The sequence below is a fragment of the Podarcis pityusensis genome, assembly GCF_964106645.2.
Source record: "Podarcis pityusensis genome assembly, chromosome: 5".
NCBI lineage: Eukaryota > Metazoa > Chordata > Lepidosauria > Squamata > Lacertidae > Podarcis > Podarcis pityusensis.
In genome coordinates, this window is record NC_138032.1 from 93128080 (window position 1) to 93153532 (window position 25453).

Sequence of the window (25453 nt, forward strand, 5' to 3'; positions counted from 1 at the left end):
CAAAAGTCTCTGGGAATTATATAACAATGTCAAGAGGCTAGGTTATATTACAAAGTCAACAGAAGTCACCAGAAGTGCCTAGGGATGCAAAGAGAGGTGGGGAGGGGGGGGGGTAGATAATGTTACCACGTCAGAAGCTATGACTCACTGATAGGACTCCTAATCCCTGCAAATCAGAAGGCAGCCAGTGAGTGCCACAGCTAACAGAGTAATATGCAAAGTTTAGCTTCTTAATATTGAAGGGAAAGATTTCCCGGTCCAGCATGAAGCCTTTTGCCTAAGCTTGGCACAAAGGATGTGTCAAAGGAAGGAATCCTTTCTTGCAGGCTACAGAGCAGCTGCACACTTTTGCAAAATCTAGAATTGCAACACGTAATCAGATTAATGGCCCTCTGGATATCTGATGTAGGATTGTTAGAAAGGAACACCGATAAAATATTTTAGAAGGTTCTGAAATACCTTATTTTTTATTTTTGCAAAGTGCACAAGTATAGATGGGCAGAGCGATTCTGTTTTCCAATTATTGTCACTGCTAAGCTAGGCGGTTGGAGGATGGATGGCGGCTAACAGATTGAGGTTGAATCCTGACAAGACAGAAGTACTGTTTTGGGGGGACAGGAGGCGGGCGGGTGTGGAAGACTCCCTGGTTCTGAATGGGGTAACTGTGCCCCTGAAGGACTAGGTGCACAGCCTGGGAGTCATTTTGGACTCACAGCTGTCCATGGAGGCACAGGTCAATTCTGTGTCCAGGGCAGCTGTTTATCAGCTCCATCTGGTACGCAGGCTGAGACCCTACCTGCCCGCGGACTGTCTCGCCAGAGTGGCACATGCTCTGGTTATCTCTTGCTTGGATTACTGCAATGCGCTCTATGTGGGGCTACCTTTGAAGGTGACTCGGAAACTACAACTAATCCAGAATGCGGCAGCTAGACTGGTGACTGGGAGCGGCCGCCAAGACCACATAACACTGGTCTTGAAAGACCTACATTGGCTCCCAGTACGCTTCCAAGCACAATTCAAAATGTTGGTGCTGACCTTTAAAGCCCTAAACGGCCTCAAAGGCCCAGTATACCTGAAGGAGCGTCTCCACCCCCATCGTTCGGCTCGGACACTGAGGTCCAATGCCGAGGGCCTTCTGGCGGTTCCCTTGCTACGAGAAGCCAAGTTACAGGGAACCAGGCAGAGGGCCTTCTCGGTAGTGGCACCCGCCCTGTGGAACGCCCTCCCACCACATGTCAAAGAGAAAAATAACTACCAAACGTTTAGAAGACATCTGAAGGCAGCCCTGTTTAGGGAAGCTTTTAATGTTTAATAAGTTATTGTATTTTAGTGTTCTGTTGGAAGCTGCCCAGAGTGGCTGGGGAAACCCAGCCAGATGGGTGGGGTATAAATAATAAATTATTATTATTATTATTATTATTATTATTATTATTATTATTAAGCTACACAATATATGTCGAATCCTCCACTTGCCCAGCCCAGAGCAGAAGGGAAAAACACAACGAGAAGTTCAGAGCAAAGGTATCGCTCCATCCCTTTCATGATTGTTTGCACCATACTTTGACCATGGCCTCCCTGCCAGATGACTTCCAGTGTTGGACCAGTAGGGAGGCTGCCTTCGGTGCCCTGGGATCCCCCTTTCCCCATGGGAGGGTCACTGAGAGTCCTCTGGAGTGGGTTCCCCCCATCCCTGCTGTTTCTCCACTCCCAGTTAGGGCTTGCTTAGGTGGCAAGTGGAATGCATTTCTTAAGACACGCTTGTGGACATTCGATGAAGCTGAATGTTGGAAGATGCATGGAAGAAAGGGCTAGCCAGGGCTGGTGGCCTCCAGGGTTGAAGCAATGCTTCTGATGGCCTGTTGCTGGAAACCACAGGAGGGGGGAGATGCTCTTGTGCTCATGTTCTGCTCCTTGGTTTCCCACTGTGAGAACAGGATGCTGGACTCGATGGGCTATGGGCCTGATCCAGCAGACCCTTCATATGTTCTTGTGATGACCCCTAGCAACACATGTGGCACAGTCCTTGGGAATGGAGTGAGTCCTGAGAGATAGCAGATACATGTGTAGCCAACCAGTCATTCCAAGTAGGGCTGCTGTTGGGCAGAGCACGTTGCTGATAATGTCAAGGTTACAGGTTCGATCCTTGTATGGGACAACTGCATATTCCTGCATTGGTGGACTAGATGATCCTCAAGGTCCCTTTCAACTCTATGATTATATGATATAGGTAACATTATTAGCAGGTAGCACCTCCTTTAATCAGAGGACCAGAGCACAAATATTGGTAATAAGCCCCTGTTTGCTTATTTAAAGGTAGCAGGTTTCTCAAAGGCTCACGGTGCATGCTGTCTGCAATATTTGAGGTTGTTTCCATTATGGAGGTAGGATCTCCCGATGGTCTCGCTAGGCCCAGACCTTCCCAATGCAGAGAAAGAGGCTGAAGGAGGTTGAATGACCAGGTCAAGACTTCTAGTGGGAAAAAGCAAGTGAGCGATCCGAGGCAGCAGCAACCCCTGTTTCCCCAACCATCCTTGGTGGCTGAAGTCTAGGTGGGCTCCCACAAGACAAGACGCAGTGATAATAGCAAGAACCTTTATTGAACTACATAACTGGGAAACAGGAGCAGAGCAACTGCTTATGTACATTCCTGAAAGCCTGGGCCACTCCCACTCCCAACGTGATTGGCTATCCAAACCTCCAAGCTGCAAATCACGACTCAGAGTTCAAGGGCCAATGGCAGAGGCCCAAATCCTGAAATGTTCTGTGATTGGACATCATGTATCAAATCAGAACACAGGAGCTCAGAATCCTTAGTCCAGACTCAAGCTCAGGCAAACACAGACCACTGAATACATAACAGTGGCAAGGGTCTTGCTCACCCTGTCTCTGGGAGGCATGGCAGGGAGGACTGCGTTCCCTGGACCACGGCTGTGCTGCTGAGGAGGAGTGTCAAACATGAGGTTGAGGTGGGTGCTCTTTCCATGACCAGCCTTTGATGCTGCAGCCCCCAGAGAGAGGGTGGGTGAATGGGCAGAAGCAACTCATGGGCAGCACCAAAGACTCAGTACTCCCCATCATGATGCCCAGAGCAGCAGCTGAGCAAGACAGAGGAGGCAAGGAGCAGCCACGACCCTCTCTTCCATGCTCTTCTCCCCTTCAAGCCGCAGCTCAAGAGGGCATGGTGCTACAGGGCAGGTGGGCGAATTTGCTGCTTATTGTTTGCTCACCTCTCCTCACTAGGAATGAAGGAGGCTGTGGCGATCACACACAGGGCCCCCGGACGTTTGACGGTCTATTGACCCTGTGCCGCCACTGCGGTTGCTTTTTCCGCTGCCACCCCCCCCCCCCGTATCTCACGGGGACACACGGAGTCCAGTCAGTTGTTAACACAAACAGATAATCAAGTTTATTTTTAAATGCAGGAACAAGCTTATGGTTTCAGTTAATTTTTCTCTTGTCAGTTTCTTATTCTTAGTTCCTAACAACTCCAAACTGATTATTCCAACTATGTATCTGACTCCACCTAACAATTCCTCTCGCTCTCTCGCAATACAACTCTACCAACCCACCGCCTATTCCTCCCTCGTCCTTCTTCAACTCCCAAACCTCAACCGTCAACTCCCAAACCTCAACTCAAGTCCCAAACCTCAACCTCAACCTCAACTGGCTTTCAAAACCTCCCACTCTAACTTTTATTCCCCCCTTGAATACTCATTGGCCAATTACATCACACCTATTTTAACCCTTTCCTTATGAACCATCCTAGGAGGCAAATGCTACAGAGGCACTTGGGTTTGCTTTGCATTCAGCACAGCTAATCTTTGAAACTCACCGCCTCCAGTTTTTGTGGCGTAGTTTTCTCAACGCATCAGGTATGTCCATCCGTCCTTTTGCTTACCCCAACCCTGGACTTTGGGGCAGCTTCATGCACCAGCCCCACAGCTACATGGCAAAGATAAATTGCAGGTAAGATGAAAGGTTTGGTCCTTCGAAGGGCTGTAGTAGTGAGTCAGGAGAATATGCTCCTGGCTGCTAAAGCAGACCTTTGCTGTACTTTCAATAAGGATATATTTGAAGGCTAAGCCCTGGCATTGCCTGGCTCAGTACATTCACCCAGTTTCGTGTTCTGAAATGTCCCACTCTTTTAAGACACACCCACCCACCTCAACTGAATGTACAGCTTGTCATAACAACAGTATTATTCTATTCTATTTTTATGTCTCCACCCTCTTACAACAGTGAAGTTTGACATGTTCATTTGGAACTCGGTGTCTCAACCTGAGGCTCAGCAGCATGCTTCATTTTCCTTCTCCGTTTTAACATGTTGGGGAGGGAATGAAATAAAAACCAGCAGAAGAGTGGCATGGCTTCACCCACAGTACTACAGGAATCGTAGCAGAAGAAGAGAGCAAACCCAAATCGCTGTGGTCTGCTGTTGTGCTAAATTGCTGCCCACGCCATATTACGCTTTGAGAGCTTACAACCCACTGGAGATACTCTTAGGCGGGAGATAGGAGCGCAGCCAGCCAGCCCAAGATGCGCTGTTGAAGGGACCCTTCAGCGTGTATGCTTTCAAAGAGAATTGGTAAAAGAATTTGCACTGGAATGTCTGCCACATAAAGGTTCTTTAGTACTCCTCAGTGGCCTCTTTGACTCCTCCCAAGTCATTGTTTCTATCCCCACAGTCCACCCTCCCCACCCAAAAAGTGGAAGTTGGTTGCAGGGCTGGCCCACCCATGAGGAAAGGTGAGGTGACTGCCTCAGGTGGCAGGATCCATAGGGGCCTTATAGCTGCTGTTCTTGCCAGCATCTGCCCTAAGAGTAGCAGCAGCAGGCGTGCTTCTCTTATCCCTCCCCCTGCAACATTCAGTTTTGCAGAGACACAGCCCTTGGGGGCGGGGAGGAGAGCTCCGGTGTTTGAGCTCTGTGTCTGAATGCCCCCCCCCCATTTTTAAATTTTATTTTTTATTAATTTTTTTTGCCCTGCAAAAACCTCTTTTGAAGCAGCATCGGAGCAAAGTTCAGTTCAGGTTTTCTGCGCATTGCCGTTTGCTCCGATTCAGCAGTAAAGATTGGGCTTTTGCGGGGAAAGCTCTGGAGCAGTATGGGGGGTGGGGGTGGGCATTCAAACATGAAGTTTTAAAGCGTGGACCATGCCTGGGGAAATGCAGAGAAAAGGTAAGTGTGGATCTGCCCTTGCTGTATTTGTGTGCGTTTCCTCCATTTGGACGCCTTCCACTTTCAAGCAAACGCTTGTTCCTGAACAAAACAAAACAGGACCCGTCAGCCACAAAACTTCCCTTTAACCCTCCTTGTAATGCAAGCACACCACACAGCTAGTGAGAGTGAGCATACGGCAGTATTATCTCTCTGCACCCCCATTTTTAATGTAAGCGTACGTTATCTGCACTATGACACCATGCCAGCACCCTATTTTCACTTTTGCAGCTTTTAATGTTCAGGCTGTGATTGCTATGCTGAACCTTTCTCTTGGTTCCACAAAAGCATCGGCAGCGAGTGCACGGGAGTTGCCTATGCCAGGAAGAAGTGGCGTCAGTTGGGCACATTCGTGGCGCATCTAAGGTGGTAGTAAAAAAGAAAAGGGGAGCATCCCTGGAAGGAAAAGCTTTGAGATCTTTGCTGGAAGCTATGGACCATCCACAGATGGCTAGTTTGTGCCCTGTGACCATCGCAAACATTTTGAGGGTGCCAATCCACTTGAGTGTGTGTGACCAGCCCGATACCATTAAGAGCACAGATCACCCTGAATGCACATTAAAAAGGTCATGTGAAGAGGAGCAGCAAACTCCACAGTTCAAATCTCAAACCACAAACGATTCTCTCAGTCGCCTTGATCTACCCTATAGTATATCCAATTTTATTTTCATAACAATCTTGTTAAGGTAGCCTCCCAAAAACCAACTTGCCGGCTAAATAGAGATTTGAACCCAGGCAATTTCTTGGCTTCTATTCATCATGGTACCCTGGCTTTCAAAAATGCAATTTGTGGGCACGTCAGGAGTTTCCCGCATTTTAATTTCTCACCTGCCTCACACTTAAATGTAATTAACTCGCTGTGTAATCCTGCAGGTATTTATGCTGGAGGAAGTCCCAGCGAGTTTCATGGGGCTTACTCCTGGGGTCAATGGATGCAGGATTTCAGCCTTACTAACCAGAATGACTGTAGGCTTTTTCTGTCAAGTCTCCTTCCTGAATTCAAGAGGTGTGGAGGCTTTGAAGCAGTTGGGACAACAGCTTGATGACAAGCAGAGAAAAACCTGGTCCTGGCACAGTTCACTGTACAGCCTACTCTGTGCTGATGATAATATTTTTCCTCCTTTTGCGTCAACAGTGTCATCCAGCAGAGTGGTTTCAAGTGATGAGGAATCCTCTTCTCACAGGTTCCTGCTAGTCTATCGATATCCCACTATGATGTGTTCACATACCACTTAGCAAGCTGGTCCTGGATAGCTCAGTTGGTTAGAGCATGGTGCCGATAACACCCAGGTTGCAGGTTCAATCCCCGTATGGGACAACTGTACATCCCTGCATTGCAGGGTTTGGGGCTAGATGATCATCAGGGTCCCTTCCAACTCTACAGTTCTGTGATTCTGTGAGAGAGAAAAACTCAAATCGAATCCAATTGAGATGCTCTCTTGGATGCAGTACAAGTACAGGATGTTACGGGAAAGCCATCTGATTGCCTTTGCTTGGATGAATTTCATTTATTAATACAGCCTGATGATGCTCGGATAGAGATGCTTGAAGGGTTACTCTCTAGTGAAATGGGATCCAGGATGGAGTTGAAGGACTGGTCTTTCTCAGGTATTATCAGTCCATGTAAAGCATGGGTAGGCAAACTAAGGCCTGGGGGCCAGATCCGGCCCAATCGCCTTCTAAATCTGGCCCGCTGACCGTCCAGGAATCAGCGTGTTTTTACATGAGTAGAATGTGTCCTTTTATTTAAAATGCATCTCGGGGTTATTTGTGGGGCATAGGAATTCGTTTGTTTTCCCCCCTCGTCAAAATATAGTCCGGACCCCCACAAGGTCTGAGGGACAGTGGAGTGGCCCCCTGCTGAAAAAGTTTGCTGACCGCCGAGTAAAGAAAAATGTGGGTGGGAAGTAGGGACAAGCATGCTAGCTCCCCACATGTTTAGACCCAGGTGAATTTGGGTGGGTTTTTGAATTCGGGTCGGAAAGGACTTGAGGTAAACACTTCTTTGGGGGAAGAAGGAATTAGCGTTTCAATTAAGAAGTGGTATAAATGTTTCCTCCACCTCCTTCATCAAAAAATTAGGCATAAAAGCCGCTAGAAGCTGCTAGCAAGTGTAACTCCCACCAGGCACCTACAAAACGACCAGAAATGGTCCCTGGAATAATGAAGCATTATGTTCAGAAACATTGGCCTGGATAAAATGTTAGAGCTCATCTAGACTTCTTTTTGTTCTGCATTTCTAGACACAGATTAGCACTTAAAAGTGCCGTGTCCGAACACTGCTGTTGCCGTTCGTCTGAATTTCTGTTTGTTCCGATCCAGCATTAAATACCGTATTTTTCGCTCCATAGGACGCACTTTTTCCCCTCCAAAAATGAAGGGGAAATGTGTGTGCGTCCTATGGGGCGAATGCAGGCTTTCGCTGAAGCCTGGAGAGCGAGAGGCATCGGTGTGCACCGACCCCTCTCGCTCTCCAGGCTTCAGGAAGCTATCCGCAAGCCTTGCAAGCCCGGCGGGAGTTCCCGCGGGCTCACAAGGCTTGCAGGCAGCAGCCTGCAGCCCCGGCGAGTGTCCGCAAGCCTTGCGCGCCTGGCAGGAGGTCCCGCCGAGCGCGCAAGGCTTGGGGTGGCAGCTTGTCGCCCGAAGCACGGGGAGCCCTCCGGAGGGCTCCCCGTGCTTCGGGCGAGTGTCTGCAAGCCTCGCGCGCCCGGTGGGAGGTCCCGCCGAGCGCGCGAGGCTTGGGGCGGCAGCCTGCAGCCCGAAGCACGCGGAGCCCTCCGGAGGGTGCCCCGTGCTTCTTGCAGGTGTGCACAAGGCTTGGGGCGGCAGCCGCGGCGGGGGGGGGAATAATTTTTTTTATTCATTTCCCCCCCCCCAAAAAAACGAGGTGCGTCCTATAGAACGAAAAATACGGTAATTTTTATGGGGAAAGTGCTAGGGTGAAATGGAGGGAGGGCATTGCACGGATCTGCTCCTAGAAAGTGCGGGGCACAAGGTAAGTGTGGCTGATCCCAAAGTCAAACTAACTTACGCCCCTTAACTTTCATGGTTCTAGTCTGAGTACAACTTACTTGAATAGAGCTCAACTATTGGGGTGAGGGAACGCCTGTCCCCAATGCCAGCCGCATTTTGAAAGTGTAAATGGGAGTTGTGCTTCCGAACCCTTTTCCTACTGAACGATGAATGTCATCTATAAGGTCTTCAAATGGACACAGAAAATTTAACTCTTCCAGGCCACCTTTTCCTAACAATGTTTTTGTGCTGCTGGTTTGTACTGAACTCCCATTACGACAGTTTGAAGCGACGCATCTTAAAGCGCCTTCTTGTTTTTTTTCTGCCATATGAGAATTGTGTGCTAGAAAGCTGCCTTTAAATAACATTTTAATATGTTTTTTATGAAAACGGTAGTAAGCAATCATTATTTATAATTCAATACATTATACAAATGATATTAAATATTCAACAGTTCTTGTTTTTAATTCTGGAACCCCAGAGATATTCATAAACAGGTGTCAAGAATTAAATACTCCTAAATGAAGGATGTGAGTCTACCGACTTCTGTAGCAAACAAAACCCCTTCACTCTTGTATTTGCTGAGTCATGGAGCAAAGCAACTGAGGTAACAATATTTGCCAAGTGACTGTATTTGGCTGTACAGTTAACGGTCAATTAATATTTCAGGTGTAGGGCTTTTATTTTATTTTATTTTACAAACTTATTTTATTTTACAAACTTTATTTTATGCAGTCATCCACATGGCACCAACGCAAACTTGGAAAATCTTCAACATTACAGATTCAGCTCACATCCGCAAGGTATACTGGAGAGATCATTTATCCATAGCGACTGCTGCGATGGAGACAGAAGAGAGATTGCCATTAGATAGCCATTCATAAGCCATATAAATTGAGGCCTTTTGGAGTCAAACCCACCTTTCTTACTTATTCCTCTTATCCCTCTCCGATAACTGTACATCCCAAGTATAAAGGTAAAGGACCCTTGACTGTTAGGTCCAGTTGTGACCGACTCTGGGGTTGCGGTGCTCACCTCGCTTTATTGGCTGAGGGAGCCGATGTACAGCTTCCAGGTAATGTGGCCAGCATGACTAAGCCGCTTCTGGCGAACCAGAGCAGTGCATGGAAACACCGTTTACCTTCCCGCTGGAGTGGTACCTATTTATCTACTTGCACTTTGTGTTTTCGAACTGCTAGGTTGGCAGGAGCAGGGACCGAGCAACGGGAGCTCACCCCGTCGCAGGGATTCGAACCGCCGACCTTCTGATCGGCAAGTCCTAGGCTCCGTGGTTTAACCCACAGCGCCACCTGCGTCCCATATCCCAAGTATACTTCAGCCAAATTTGGAGAGAGGCTGGCTCATTTCTCTGCATTGCTAGAGGTGGTGTTGAGTTGAAAATTCCCCTAACACAGAGCCCTCCCAATGTTGCTGGGTACTCTAACAGCATGGCCAGTGGTCAGGAATGATGGGAGTTGTAGTTTGGCATCATTTGGAAGTCCACAGGTTCTCCACCCATGCCCTAAGAGCTTTTCACCCAACCTTTGAGGTGGACATGCTGCCCCAAGCTCATGTTTTTCCCCACCAGTCTCAGTTTTGGGGTGGCTGGGCTTGTCCCCCTGGCAGCAGCGATACTACTCTGGCAGAAGGATGGCATCACTCCTCCACCCAACAAGAGATGGTCGGTGATGAGGCAGCTGCATTCCCTGGTCAGGGGAAAGTAGAGCTGGAGGAAGCTTTGGGTCCAATCTTCACAGCTACAGTGGTGCCTCGCAAGACGAGATTAATTCGTTCTGCGAGTTTTTTCGTCTTGCGAAGCACGGTTTCCCATAGGAATGCATTGAAAATCCAAAAGGAAACAAACTTGCAAGACGTTTTCGTCTTGCGAAGCAAGCCCATAGGGAAATTCGTCTTGCGAAGCAACTCAAAAAACGAAAAACTCTTTCGTCTTGCGAGGCATTCGTCTTGCGAGGTACCACTGTACATTCTTTGGCTGTGAAAGTGAGGAAGGAGGCAATTTCCGCAGTTTTCATGAGTAGGCCGGAAAACCGTCACAATTTTTGAGGTGGTGGGCAGGTTTCTGAAAGCAGAGAGGCTTGTCTCCCTTTTTTGGGGGGGGGGGAGAAGACTTCTTGCTCTGCAACAGGTGGCTGTGGGACTCCCATTTCTCCACCACAATGCCTACGGAAATATTTTCTCTTGCCCCCAAAGTTGGCTGCCTTTCCTAGCTCTTTCCAAAAAGCCAACTGGAACTTGCAGCACACACACCTGCGGGGCAGAGAGAGGACAGCCAGATGTCTGAGGTGTAGCTGCCACCTCTTCATCCCAACCCTGCCACCTTGGAAAGTCACCAAAATTCTCCCACCCACGTTTTAATGACCTCAAATGGGGCAATGGAATGTGTGGCATTTGGTTCATCCTTGACATCCAGACTACAAATGATGCAGAAGACGTGTGATTCATAGGACATTTGTTTCTGCAGAACTTCAACAAATTTTACTTTTCATGCCAGATGTTTTTGGCCATGTTTGCAGAAACTTAATATCTATATGTCACTTTAAAACCTCAGTTCTCCCAGGAGTTCACTGGAATCTGTACACAGAAGCAGGCCATGGCTGTGTGTGCACGGCTGTTTACTCCAACTCCATCCCAGTGCTGGTGTTTGAAGCTGAAGACACATGGCTTGAGCCACAATCCACCTGTATCCTGTAGTTTCTTGAGAAATGCTGCCAATTGATGTGTTTCCTCTCAAAGCAGCTTCCATCTGAGTCAAAAACGTAAGCTATGGTTGTGCTGAGGTAGGTACATTTTCGATAATCGTTGTGCATGTTCAGATTTCGGCTTCCTTGAGTATGAATTTGGGGAGGGATGCAGGTGTGAGGAAGCAAATCAGGTGTTGCGTACAGCAACATAAATCTGGGGAGAAACGGCTTTGCTGTGTTTTCAGCTGCCAATGTGTACATGCCCTGTACCTTTAAAGCAAATTTGAAAGCTCATTCTTTCCTGCAAAGAAATCTGGGCACTGCAGTTTATTCCTCGCACAGTTATGATTCCCAGCAACCCTTAACAAACCGCAGTGCCCACCCCATTGGGGGTGTGTGTGTGAATGTGCTTCGAAAGGGCTTTAAGGATACAGTGTGTGCTTGTGCTGACGTGATATTGAAAAAGTCTTAACTCTCCACTTGGACCCATATGCTGATTAATTTACTGTAAATATCCCAGTAATTACACGCAGGCACACACACCCCTACTACATGTCAGTCTGGCCAATATTTTGGTAAGAATGGTAGAGTACATTATTTGAATGCCTAAACCTGCCTATCAGAGCTATGATCCTTGAGATTGCAATTGCTGATCAGTGAACTTGTTCTGATTCAGAACAAGATGGCTTCATATGCTCATCTGGATAAACCTTTCTTGCAATGTGAGTGCAGAACCCATTAATGGTAGCCATTCCATCAAATGCCACTACTAGTTCAGCTCGCCATCTCTAGACTGAATTCACTTTTACAACAGCAAGAAACCACCTTGTTTTTTTCTAACAAGACCATTCAGATTCCTAACATTACATTTGTGTATGTGGCACTTCATAATCCCCTCTGCTATTGACTGATATAAGTAGCACAGTATTCTACCGCTGAAATGCTAATGCTAAAACAAGTGATTATAAAAGGTTTCCTTTTTAAAAAAACAAACATTTTTTATTTAATCATCTGTTTATTTCTTTCTTTCAGCCTGCAGATCTCAGGGTAGGTTACAAAATTTGAAAACAGCAATAATACACCAACATTAAATAAATAAGAGGAGGTAAAACACAGAGTTAAACCTAGCAAAATAAAACCTGGCAGTGGACTGATGCACAAAGACTTTCTTAAAAACACTACATGGATTTTACATTTGCATCAGTCACTAGAAGGAATTGAGATGGTGTTTGCGGACTTATGTGGAACCATACAGACCTCTAGTGGTGCAAAATGGAAACAAATGCACACATTGATTGCAAATTTGTCAGGCTGTGAGGAGTCTTGCACACCAGTGAAATTTTGCTAGCCTTACCAAAAGCCTCTTTGCTTTCCCCAGGGTTCCGTAGGTTTTTCTCCCAAGAAGGAACCACAAAATTCACCTCAGAATTTCGCATTAGGAAATATTCAGTGGAAATACTCTAGACCTCAGCTTTATCCAGTGCAGGGAGAGTTACTTCACTATCTCCAGAACGCCCATTAATGTTTTTAGTCAGGCAAGACACAAACGACACCATCTGACCAAAGAAACATAGGAATGTACGCAAGGCACAACCTACGTTCCTTAGTCCTACCAAAATTACTTTTGCCTTCCAAATTTATCCCATGAATTCACATTAGTCTATGAGGAAGCTGTTGCAAATGCACAGCCATTGAAACCCACTGGAAGTAAGGGTTTTGAAAATGACAGTTGTTAAGTTGTGGTTGAACATATCATATCAGACGACACAGCGATTCTTCAAACAGCTCTTGTTTATTCACAGGCCAGGACAGAACTGAACTGAAGAGCTCAGTCAGCCTGCTTATATAGAGCTCCAGTACAACGTAACTGTAGCAACTTTCCAAAACTATCCAATCACTGAACGTCACTTTCGATCCCTTATTTGCATAACTAACTACAGTATCCCCCTGCTGGCCCAGGGTGAGAACTTCAGTACATAACAACAGTAACTTTAACCCTTTGGGGACATCACATAGCATGGAGAGAGGGTGAAAGCTGATACCCTGGCCTTTGCCCACCTTGGGGGCTCCTATTGGCTCTGCCCCTGCCCTGCCCTGTGCATATTTTAGGACTCCCCTTTCTTCTGTGTTTGTAAGTTGCTTTAAACTGGGCTCTTAGGATGAAGGGTGAGATGATGATCATGATAATAATGATATGAATCATAGAATCATAGAATCATAGAGTTGGAAGAGACCACAAGGGCCATCGAGTCCAACCCCCTGCCAAGCAGGAAACACCATCAGAGCACTCCTGACATATGGTTGTCAAGCCTCTGCTTAAAGACCTCCAAAGAAGGAGACTCCACCACACTCCTTGGCAGCAAATTCCACTGTCGAACAGCTCTTACTGTCAGGAAGTTCTTCCTAATGTTTAGGTGGAATCTTCTTTCTTGTAGTTTGGAACCATTGCTCCGTGTCCGCTTCTCTGGAGCAGCAGAAAACAACCTTTCTCCCTCCTCTATGTGACATCCTTTTATATATTTGAACATGGCTATCATATCACCCCTTAACCTCCTCTTCTCCAGGCTAAACATGCCCAGCTCCCTTAGCCGTTCCTCATAAGGCATCGTTTCCAGGCCTTTGACCATTTTGGTTGCCCTCCTCTGGACACGTTCCAGTTTGTCAGTGTCCTTCTTGAACTGTGGTGCCCAGAACTGGACACAGTACTCCAGGTGAGGTCTGACCAGAGCAGAATACAGTGGCACTATATGATAGGGAGAGGACCCTGGACAGCATTACTGATGATGGTGGTGGTATTAATTAAATTGATACGCCATCCTTCATCTGAAGGTCACTGCATGCGGACTCAACAGTGCATGTGACCCTACTATGTTTTCATATGCTGCTACCCACAAAGAAAGGAAAATGCCGAAGACTTCAAGCTGTAATTAATGTGATAAAACCGTGCAGTGAATCATTTCCATCCAGCTGTTCAAATAAAAGCACCAAATTCATCCTGGTGTCTGCACATCTTTTAGCGCTCACTCCATGAATAAATAAATAATTTTGCTTGTTAACCTTCGCAACAAAGGAGAGGGGGACAAACCCATACCTGGGGAAGCTCCGCCAAAGTCTGGGAAAGGAATCTCCCTCCTCAGAAGAAAATTGCGCAGAAACAGACATTGCTTCCAGCTCTTCCTTTGCCATCTGCAGTGCCTGCCGGAAGAGTCAAACGAGGTTGCGTCTTGGGGGTGTCCTTGAAGAAAGTACAGGGAAGGCTGCTCTCACAGGGTAAGTCTGCTCCAAATTCACACATTTCCACTTGTTTCCAAGAAGCTCGGTTCAGCTAGAACTCTGCACATGCCCCTTGCGCATTGTGTTCATTTGGCTTTGCCTCAAGCTGTGAGTATACGATGCCATTGCAAAGGAATCAGTTCAAGCTAAGCATCAAAGGAAGTTCTGGTTTTTCCTGCCACACGTATTCTGCATGGTATTTGCCACGCAGAGGAATTTTCCCACTAAAACCCATGTACACAGAACACTAGAGATTAAGTGTAAGCCTAACTAGCCCTCAGAACCCCTGGAAGTGAATGCCTGTATTTGGTATTAAGTAATCCTGGACAATTAAAATGGCATCCTCTGGCAAGTGTCTTAGCCCAGCGACCAGATTAAGGCTAAGTGTGCATTGTCCAACTTTAAGTTTCTCGGGAAATGCCTCCACTTTCTATACCTCAGTTAAAGGTACAAGGACCCCTGACCATTAGGTCCAGTCGTGACCGACTCTGGGGTTGCGGTGCTCATCTCGCTTTATTGACCGAGGGAGCCTGCGTAAAGCTTCCGGGTCATGTGGCCAGCATGACTAAGCCGCTTCTGGCGAACCAGAGCAGCGCACGGAAATGCCATTTACCTTCCCGCCGGAGTGGTACCTATTTATCTACTTGCACTTTGACGTGCTTTCGAACTGCTAGGTGGGCAGGAGCAGGGATCGAGCAACGGGAGCTCACCCCGTCGCGGGGATTCAAATCGCCGACCTTCTGATTGGCAAGTCCTAGGCTCTGTGGTTTAAACCACAGAGCCACTCGCGTCCCCTCGCTGCAAATTCTGATTATCCAGACATCCCTCCTGACCTCCCAGTCACTCTCTCCAGTGGTAAAATCATATTGTGACGTTCAGTAAGAGTCTACTACTTGCAGCCATTGTCATTTAAAGTCCCTTCCACCACATCTCCATTCTTAATGAGAGCACCCTCTGCAGTGCTGGATTTATGTATAAGCTAAACAAGCTATAGCTTAGGGCCCCACTCTCTTGGGGCCCCCCAAAAAAAATTAAAGGAAGAAAAAAACTGGATGTACATTTCCAAAATATAAGATAAAAAACAAATAAAATAAAACCTACATACACCAACAGTGTTTTGTGTTGTGTAGGCTCCTATGGTGTAAGTAATGGGCCCCACCTGCTAGCCTGCTCCCTAAAATATCACTGGTTTGCTATTATTATTTCATGTTATAGCAAGTTTCTAGAGACAAGATTATGAGTCTTTGTAAACTGTGTTTCTAAAGGAACTTTTGTTATTTACAAATGCCAATGTGTTTGCATTATTAAGTTTGTTATGAATAAAAAATCATTTTAAGAGCTTAATAATTATTTGACTACAGTGGTACCTCAGGTTAAGTACTTAATTCGTTCCGGAGGTCCGTTCATAACCTGAAACTGTTCTTGTTTTTGGACCTTTACCGGGAGGGTTCTGTGGAATCCATGGCAGAATCAAATGCAGGTAAAATGTACCAAGGCCTTGGGGGGGGGGGGCAGAGGAAATCTGAAGACTGGTTGGATTATTGGGCCAGGAAGTAGAAACAAATTAATCCAGTTATGTTTAACCACCAGAAATTCACCACCCAATTCAACAACTTATTATTGGAGGGAGCTGTGATTGAACCCCTACAAGGAGGGATGTAAGTACCAGCAATTTCCATTCCGACCTGTATTCACCATAACCAGTGCTGTTTCCGTACTGCTGCAGTTCAGTTTCTGCCAAATACCACATTATTTATCTCTCTCTCCACTATTTAACATAAGTTACATAACTTATGTAACGATTTATATAAGATACATCCATGTAAAGAAAACATGAAAACAATGTAAAAAATAAATAAATCATAGTAGGTATCACTTGCAGACTTAAAACAAAAGCAACAATCTGAACAGACACTAATCGTATTCTCTTAACTGATTTGCATTCCTGACTACATATAAAAATGTGAACTGCAGCAATTTCCACTCCTGTTTCCATTTTTGTTGGAATTCCCTGACATCACCACCCTGTTGTCTTAAAATTCATTAGAACTGAATATTTAGCCACTTTCTGTGCTCTACAAGCAAAATTTGTTATGGCCTCTGTTTGCAAGGAACACCCAAGAATTCTGCTGTTAGGCTCCTGAAAACAGAGGCAGAGAAAAATGGAAATGTAATCTGGGGAGCCTTGCCAGACAGCATCCTTTTGTAACAAACAAACAAACAAACAAACAAACAAACAAACAAACAAACAAACTGTAAACAGGATGTTCCTATAACTGAGGTTCCTATAAACGAGGCAACAACTTACATTTCTACTCCAAAATAAAACCTCTTTAGAACCTTGTGTTTATGATATTACAGTGGTACCTCGGGTTACATACGCTTCAGGTTACACACTCCGCTAACCCAGAAATATTACCTCAGGTTAAGAACTTTGCTTCAGGATGAGAACAGAAATCGTGCTCTGTTGGCACGGCAGCAGCAGGAGTCCCCATTAGCTAAAGTGGTGCTTCAGGTTAAGAACAGTTTCAGGTTAAGAACGGACCTCCGGAACAAATTAAGTACTTAACCTGAGGTACCACTGTACTTTGTATTTTCATAACCCCTTCAAGAGGGCAAAGTGAGCTCTACACCTTATCTCAGAATGCGATACCAGAACTCTGAAAGGTAGGTCAGTATGCTCAAGGACTGCGTTTGTAGATGGGATTCTGATTCACAGCTAAGTATCTTGGCTATTCCTCTATGGTGACAGCAGCAAATGCCTGAACAGATAATACACAGCATGAGATAGCATGAGAGGGTCTTTCCCAGACATGTCAGATCTAATCATTTCTTACCATGGAAAGGCTTCCTTAATCCTTGGCAATCAGTCTTACTCATTTCCTTTGAATATACACAGTCTGTCCTCCCTTGAGCTGCAAAGTCTATTCTGTGCTTATAAGGTAAAGGTAAAGGGACCCCTGACCGTTAGGTCCAGTCGTGGCCGACTCTGGGGTTGCGGCGCTCATCTCGCTTTATTGGCTGAGGGAGCCGGCGTACAGCTTCCGGGTCATGTGGCCAGCATGACTAAGCCGCTTCTGGCGAACCAGAGCAGCGAACGGAAACGCCGTTTACCTTCCCACTGGAGTGTTACCTATTTATCTACTTGCACTTTGACGTGCTTTCGAACTGCTAGGTTGGCAGGAGCAGGGACCGAGCAACGGGGGCTCACCCTGTCGCGGGGATTCTTACCACCGACCTTCTGATCGGCAAGTCCTAGGCTCTGTGGTTTAACCCACAGCGTCACCCGTGTCTGTGCTTATACAGTTCTGCTAAATATAGTTCACCGCTTCTTGTCACCTTCTGCATTTTGGAAAACCGGTTGGGGATGCTACTATAAAAAGATCCCTCTCTACACAATAAAGAACCCCCAGCCTGGCCATAAAGTAGAGAACTGATCCATGTTGAAAATGTCCATAAAAGTTCACCAGAATCTTACAGACTCATATTTAAATGGTGGTGATTGATGTGTTCTGTAGTTCTAGACCAGCTTTTCTCAACCTTGGGACACCAGGTGTTCCGGAACTACAACTCCCATCATCCTTGACCACTGGCGATGCTGGCTAGCAATGATGGGAGTTGTAGTCCAATGGCATCAAGGGACCCAAGGTTGAGAAAGGCTGTTCTGGATATTACCGCCAGGTGGAGCTGCAATACCATGGCCCATGTGATGTGTGGTCTTGGCAGTCTTGAAATGGTTTTGTGTAATGGAAGAGGTGAAAAGGGACCGTGAGATGCACTCAAAGATGTTAGTTATTACATTTTAGATGGTTTTCTTTCCCCATCTTTAACCCCATAACTCCCCTGGGGGGGTAGACTATGAGATAATAGGTTTACAATCCAATTCACCACACTGGGGTTGCTTCCAGACTATTGTTATGTCCAGGCAGAATTCAAACACATACAGGTAAATTCAGGTTTTGCTGGTCTGGTGCTCTTGTGCAACAGATCTGTTTCTCTTAAAAACTGGACTTTTTGCAGTAAGGAAAGTGATAGGAAAACACTGGAAAGTGTGGAATAATATTTGCTTGATGCAACGCCATCCAATCTCACGAACAAATGAGGAGGAATGTTCAATAAATAAGGTATTTATTGAAATCTGGCTCACTCGAGTAGCTTCCCTTCAAATGCTAAAAGAAAACTGCTGTGCTATAGGGTAGGCAGCCAGGCTGAGAAGCAAAAAAGGTTCAAATTTCTCAAATCCCTAGTTCAATAATCACCTCTGCCGAAAACCACAAGTTGGCCTTACGTTAAGCCACTCAGCCACAGCAGCCTGCCCTCCCATCAGCAATATTAAGATAAAGTTACTGATGAATCTTACAGAGCTGTCAAAATGCAGCAAGATAATGTATTTGTACACTTAGAAGTGCGATGCGCTAAGTCTTATTCTAAATTGTATGGTTGCAGACACTGGAATTTTGCATGTTGTCAAAGGAGGGAGAATAGCAGTTGGTCCAAGTTATTTATTTAATAATGTGCACTGCAGCCTTCTAAATACAGCAGCTTTTAAGGTTATCTTAAAGCAGTTGTGGAAAACCTCAGGCCTGCCAGCCCTCTCCCTTGCCAGCGAGGGAACAAACTGCGGTCAAAAACTTCAGCAGTTTATTATAACTATTTCCTATTTATATATTGCAATCACTGCACGTTACACATTACAGCATAAGAGAAGCACATCCACAATGACTAGTCCTTGCCCTGAGGAACTTGCAATATAAATTTCAATTACAGAAGAGACAACAAAGGGAGACTGCAGAAGGAAGAGTCGCAAGGGGTCAGTACAATACAATACAATAGCAAATGCACCTATGTGCTTACATTTCATTTCAGATGCGGGGAGACTAAGCGGTTAAGTGAAAGAGGTGAGCTTTGAGGAGGCAGCTGGCATTGTGTAGGAATTTTAAGAGGAATGTAGAGGGCATGGCAAGGCTAAGAAACTAGAAGAGTTTAAGTGAACAGGGGGAGACTAAGCCGCTTCTGGCGAAACCAGAGCAGCGCATGGAAACGCCTTTTACCTTCCCGCCAGAGCGGTATCTACTTGCACTTTGACGTGCTTTCAAACTGCTAGTTTGGCAGGAGCAGGGACTGAACAACGGGTGCTCGCCCCATTGTGGGGATTAAAACCGCCAACCTTCTGATCGGCAAGTCCTGGGCTCTGTGGTTTAACCCACAGCGCCACCCGCGTCCCTATTGTGCTTCATAAATTGCAATAAATAGCTGTTTTTCTTGGTGCACTGGCAAATCTGAGATAACACTTACTTGGCACAACATCGTCCAATTTCCCCACAAGCAAATTGGGATAAATGCTCAATATACAGATCATTTGATCATAGTGGCAGGACACCTCACTTGCAGAAGCAGAAACTCCCAGGTCTTAAAGGCTTTCATATGTTCCATGAGGTATAAGCAAAAGAAATTCCCTCAACCTTCCCTCTCATTTTCAAGGATATAAGGCATTGGCCCTTTCACCTTGCCTGCTGGCAATCATTTATTATTGCTGTGCATGGTGTTTTACAAAGCAAAAATAGCAAAACACAGGACCCAGCTCCAAATCCATCTAGATTACCATCTAGATTTAAATATTGGGGGCAGCCTTTCATGAGTCAGCTGAAACACCTTGCTTTCGTACAGATCTAAAAATTTGGTTTCTGGTTGTCCTGATTGAGAATTAAAACTTTAAAGTTGTTCTTTTGAATGTGAAAACATTTTATTAATAAAAGCTGTGATTCTTGCATTTTTATCAAGGGAAAATGGATTCAGGGAAAATCATATGACAATGTTCTACAGGTGGTATTTAACCCCCAGCAAATTAGCAAAGATGTATAGAACATATTCTATACATACAACATATGCTGGAGGTGTAAACAGGCTGAAGGGACAATGATTCATATGTGGTGGGGCTGCAATAAAATCAAAAAATTCTGGGACACGATATACGAAGAAATTAAAAAAATCTTTAAACAAACTTTCAAAAAACAACCCAGAAGCCTTCCTCTTGGGAATATTGGGACCAGAGTTCTCTAAGGGAAAAGAAGAATATTCTTTGTCATGTTGGAAAATCAATAAAAAGCAATTTAAAAAATGCAAGAGCTTTTAAAAAAATATTTGTGGGCATGTTGGACAGGATATATTTAACGTACTGATAGGAATGTTTTTATTTGTTCACAGTCTGCATGTGCCATCAGTCTGAATGATACAGGACACACACCATGGTCACTTACTGCTGATTTTGTTGTCTCCTTGGATGAACCAATACAAGGTAAACCATAGTTGATGACAGCTGATATGGGCTGGGAATGCAGATATGTGACAGTTATTCTTAGTTTTAATTTACTTAACCCATAAAGAGTTTCCAAGTGACTTAAAAAATTCAAACGCTTAGCATAAAAGGGAAAAAATGCATTGCAATAAAAGTCATTTTTTAAAAAATTATTATTATTATTATCCCACCTTTTGCTGCTGACAGGTACTCAAAGCAGCTTACAGATAAAACAGCCCATAGAGCAAAACCAGTGAAATGACAGCAAAAGGCTCAGCAGTAAAAACACACCAACAATTGACAGCAAAATTGTGCTAATCCACCAGATGCTGGGGAAAGAGACAAGTTTGTACCTATCACCCAAACAATCTTAGTGATGGCATGAAGCAGACCTCTGGACCTTCCTGTGCCGGATTATTGCTTTATATGGTGTGCAGCATCTTCTGCCATTCCGGTGACAGAAAGGTCATGAGAAAGAACAGTCATGAGACATAGTTATGGTCTTTTACTGGCTGTCCCCAATGGCAAGGCCCTGCCCTGGGCTTAAGAACATGGAGAGATGGGAGATACAGTTCTAAGGACACGTCTTTTGATGTCTATAACATTTGACAGCATTTCCCTGCCTTTGCCCAGCAGATGGCAAGAGTGTGTTGGTGGTTCTTTGTCAAAGTCATTGAGTTGTTTCACACAGGAAGGGTGGCTTTGCTGAATCTGATACTCTCTCTCTCTCTTTCCACTTCCTGCTGCATATGGTTCAAATTCTCTCCCACATAATGCTTCTCTAACTTCTAATCTGTTTTACTTGAAGAAGCTTCTCAAGACGCATCTTTTGTCTTTTGCTTTTTCCACCCCGAAGCTCTTATTTTCGATAGCTGAGCTATTAACCCTTCTCTATGCCTTCTTGTAGGGATGTGGGTGGTGCTGTGGGTTAAACCACAGAGCCTAGGTGTCAGGGAACTGCCATCAGTGCCGGAGGGAGAGAGCAAAATCCAGAGGGATTCCAGAGAGCGTCCCGGGATTGGGAGAGGCAGCCCATCTTCTGGGGAAGAGAATCAGCGTAGCACCAGTGGAGAAGGGGGGCAGATGGGGGAAGCGGCGAGGTGGTCCCATGATGACTCCTTGCCAGGGACCAGCGGGGAGAGTAGAGCTCCTCCGCTGCCTACGCCCTCCTTGCGCAGAAGGCTTTCGCGCAGAGAGAGTAGGAGGAGACTAGGCGTCAAAGAGCTTCTTTGCTGGAAGAAGTTTAAGAAACGCCCACTGACGGATTCTGCCAGCGATTGAGACAGCCACGTGTGAGTGGCTGTCCGGACACAAAAAGTTCACTCAGGCAACCCAGCCAGGTGTTTGCACCGGTTTACGCATGAGCAACCCCTAGAACCACTACACTAGGACTTGCCGATCAGAAGGTCGGCGGTTTGAATCCCCGCGACGGGGTGAGCTCCCGTTGCTTGGTCCCTGCTCCTGCCAACCTAGCAGTTCGAAAGCACGTCAAAGTGCAAGTAGATAAATAGGCGGGAAGGTAAACGGCGTTTCCGTTCGCTGCTCTGGTTCGCCAGAAGTGGCTTAGTCATGCTGGCCACATGACCCAGAAGCTGTACGCCGGCTCCCTCGGCCAATAAAGCGAGATGAGCGCCGCAACCCCAGAGTCGGCCACAACTGGACCTAATGGTCAGGGGTCCCTTTATCTTTACCTATGCCTTCTTGTGCCTACATTACTTAAGAAAATCACGGGTGCGCACGCTCACACACACACACGGTCCAGCCCACGAAGGGATCTCTGTGGGACCAATCCGGCCCGGGCAAGATAAACCTTGCCGACCCCTGCTATAGTTCATCCAGGTCTGGTGGATATTACTTTGGCCTCTGCTTCTCTGGTGTTACTGGAACTTGATTCCAATCTATAGTTGTTCCAGCAGAACTCCAAACCTGGGCAACTGTCCACTGCATGAGCATACGGACTAAATCAAGACACTGTATCGCTTCACCCCATAGGAAAAGAGGAAGAAGATGTGGAGTCTCAGGACTCATATTTGTTTCGTGGTTTTACCCTTATTTGTCGAAGGCCATAACATCTTTCGGTTTGTGCTCCATCCATATCACAGGCTCCAGCAGAGTTCCAAGGAGGGGGGTGGGCACAATGTCTCCAAAAAGGCTGTAGGCTATGCTACTGCAACACAGAGACAGGACAATGGCATCAAGTGCAAGGTGCTTTGAAGGCCCAAAGTCAGAACTTCAAAGCACCTTGTGAGGTGCTGCTAAAGGGAAGGTTTTTGTTTTCCTGTTGGCATGTGGCAGTGGCTGCAGGGTTCTTTGTTGGTGCTCATACCCCAGTGGATCCTTCCCAGATACATGGCCAGCGTGTTAAGTAGTCAGTGTAATTGAATTAGACATTTTGTTTTTAGTACTTCTGCTTTGTTTTTAATTCCTAATTTCAACTGTAATTTGATTAAGAAGTTACAGGTAGGTAGCCGTGTTGGTCTGCCATAGCCAAAAATAAATAAATAAATAAAAATTCCTTCCAGTAGCATAGCACCTTAGAGACCAACTAAGTTTGTTATTGTGCTTTAGTTGGTCTCTAAGGTGCCACTGGAAGGAATTTTTATTTATTTATTTATTTTGTTTTGATTAAGAAGGATTCATCTATCTATATTGTTTGACTGATGGAGATCACCAATATAGCTGATCTATATTCTTCTCCTTTCCCACCCACTGCAGTTCCAGTTTCTGGCCACTGCTGTCTACGCTTCTAGCAGTCTGCTTGTGGTGCATGTATTCCCAGCTGGATTCCAAACCTGGTGGTCTTCATCTAAATCTTTGCTTGTCATCCGAAACCTCTACTGCTGGACTTAAGTGAAAAAGACAAAAGACATTTTGAGACTGCTGCTGGAATTTTGACTGCCTTTATAGCAGCTGTTCCAAGATGAAGCTCTTCCAGTGGTGGGAAAGGATACTGCGCTGTTCCTTCTGGGTGTCTTAATGGCATCAGAAACAAAGCAGTTGACTCTGAGCATTTGCGCTGAAGAACGGAGCCCTTCATTGTTGAACCCTCGTCGAATGGAACTTGTCTGGATTGAAACTGATGATTCTTTTGGCAGGTCTTAATGGGCAGACCTTGCAGTCACAAAGAACATGTTTATATGTTCCAACTATTCCATCTCAGACACATCTGAATTGCCATCCTGGCAAGATGCCATCCTGGCTTAGCATTCTGTTTCTCATAGAAGCAAGCTGGATACATCTAAAAAAGCCCTTAATCATGATGGTATCCCCATGCTGTGAACTATGGCTTCAGACTTGCTACCATAGCATTATTAAGAACACAAGAAGCACTATTCTGGAGCAAAACAAAAGCCATCTAGTCCAGATAGGAAGCCCACAAGAAGGTCAGGATCGCAGCACCATTTGCCTGCAACCTGTGTTCTGAAACACTATTGGAGCTAAGCAGGTGTGGGCCTGGTCAGCACTCTAGATGGGAGACCATATGTAAGTTACTCTAAGCTTATCATGTAAAGAGATATTATATCTCTGTGAGTAGTAAAACAAATAAATCCTTATTATTCTAAATGGCATATCTGGTGGCATTTGTTGGTTGCCTCTGAAAACTCATGCTATAATAGTTTATCAGGCAACGTTAAGCCTCATTAGTTTGGGTGGAAGAAGTTTAGCCTGTTGAAATCAAGGAGGCTTAAAGGTGCTTAACTTTGCCTAGACTATGTCATTAAATCTGCAAGGTGCCATAAGATGTTGTACTTGTGCTTTTAGAGCAGAACAGAAGACGGGGTGAAGAGCAGAGGGGGAGGGGATGGCAGCACACTTAATGCATATTCAGACCCATTAAAGTCAAAGTTATTGTTTTTATACACTGTTGGCTGAGCAGTGGGGGACAGGAAGAGGCTGCAGCCTTGGGAATGCTTCGTCGGAAGTTTGTCCCCATGACACATTTCCTGAGCTGAAACCTCTTTAAACCTTCCTACTGATTTCAGCGGTAATGTCTGTTGCTTTTTTGTCTATGTTCACAAGTCAATATGTCCCCGTTGACTTAAATGGAAGTAGATAAAAATGATACAAGGGAACTGATGTTCTTTTCGAAAGAAAAGAAAAATACTGAAGAGCCAAATAAACATGAATAGTTCATGCACAGAATCAGTATCATCCCAGCATTCAAAAATCTGGGTTTCCACCTGGAATTTAACTGGACCAGACCAAACCAATGCTGGACCCACAGTTTTGGAATGGAATGGAAAGATTTCATTCTCCTCCTCTGTATTCCTTGGTTCTGAATACCAATTTGCACAGCTCATATTGCAGCTATTGTGAATTGAGCATCTTGGCCCAAGAAGTTATTCTCTGCTTGGAATATAAAATGAGACTCTGTTCGTGCATGGAAAACCTTCCACGGATCAGATGATTAAAACCATCTGTAATTTATCTGCATGCCCCAAAATTATTTAATATTAAGTTTAAACTATTTTTTTTGTCTCAGTTTAAACTTTTCATGCAGGAATCTTTTTCCCAACGTGGGGCTTGAACCCCTGTGATTAAGAGTCCTGTGCTCTATAACTATTTCCTGTTAGATGTGCTGCTGAAGCTTTTTGCTGCTGTCATTGAGGATTTTTATGAACTGCTTGTTTTTTATCATGTTTTGTTTTGTTTTACTCACACTTTTGCTCTTTAAAATGTCCTAAGTCACTTGGAGATGTTTCCTATGTAACAAGTGATGATGATGATGATGATGATGATTCAGAGGAAGAGATTTCAGAGGGAATAAATTGAGGATTAGACAGGGGACCTTAGAGCAAAAGGGTCCTTTGTGCTTGGGCTTCTCCCTTCATTCTTTGCCCTGTGCTGCCCAAGCTATGTTGTTGTTTAGTTGTTTAGTCGTGTCCGACTCTTCGTGACCCCATGGACCAGAGCACACCGGGCACTCCTGTCTTCCACTGCCTCCTGCAGTTTG

At 45.4% G+C, this 25453-nt stretch overlaps 2 long non-coding RNA genes across 3 annotated transcripts in view; one reads left to right on the top strand and one right to left on the bottom strand.

Moving 5' to 3' along the window:
• LOC308477303 overlaps window positions 1-25453 on the bottom strand; it is a 266019-nt gene that overhangs the window by 184976 nt on the left and 55590 nt on the right. The window lies entirely within an intron of this gene.
• Window positions 8014-24063, top strand: LOC308477280. 2 transcript variants are annotated; one of them, XR_013986438.1, is made up of 5 exons: window positions 8014-8836; window positions 8965-9032; window positions 10799-12891; window positions 20409-20499; window positions 23215-24063. It is a non-coding gene; the product is annotated as an uncharacterized lncRNA (long non-coding RNA). The 2 variants fall into 2 exon arrangements; XR_013986439.1 differs by lacking the exons at window positions 8014-8836; window positions 8965-9032; window positions 10799-12891 and adding exons at window positions 13160-14201; window positions 15795-15862.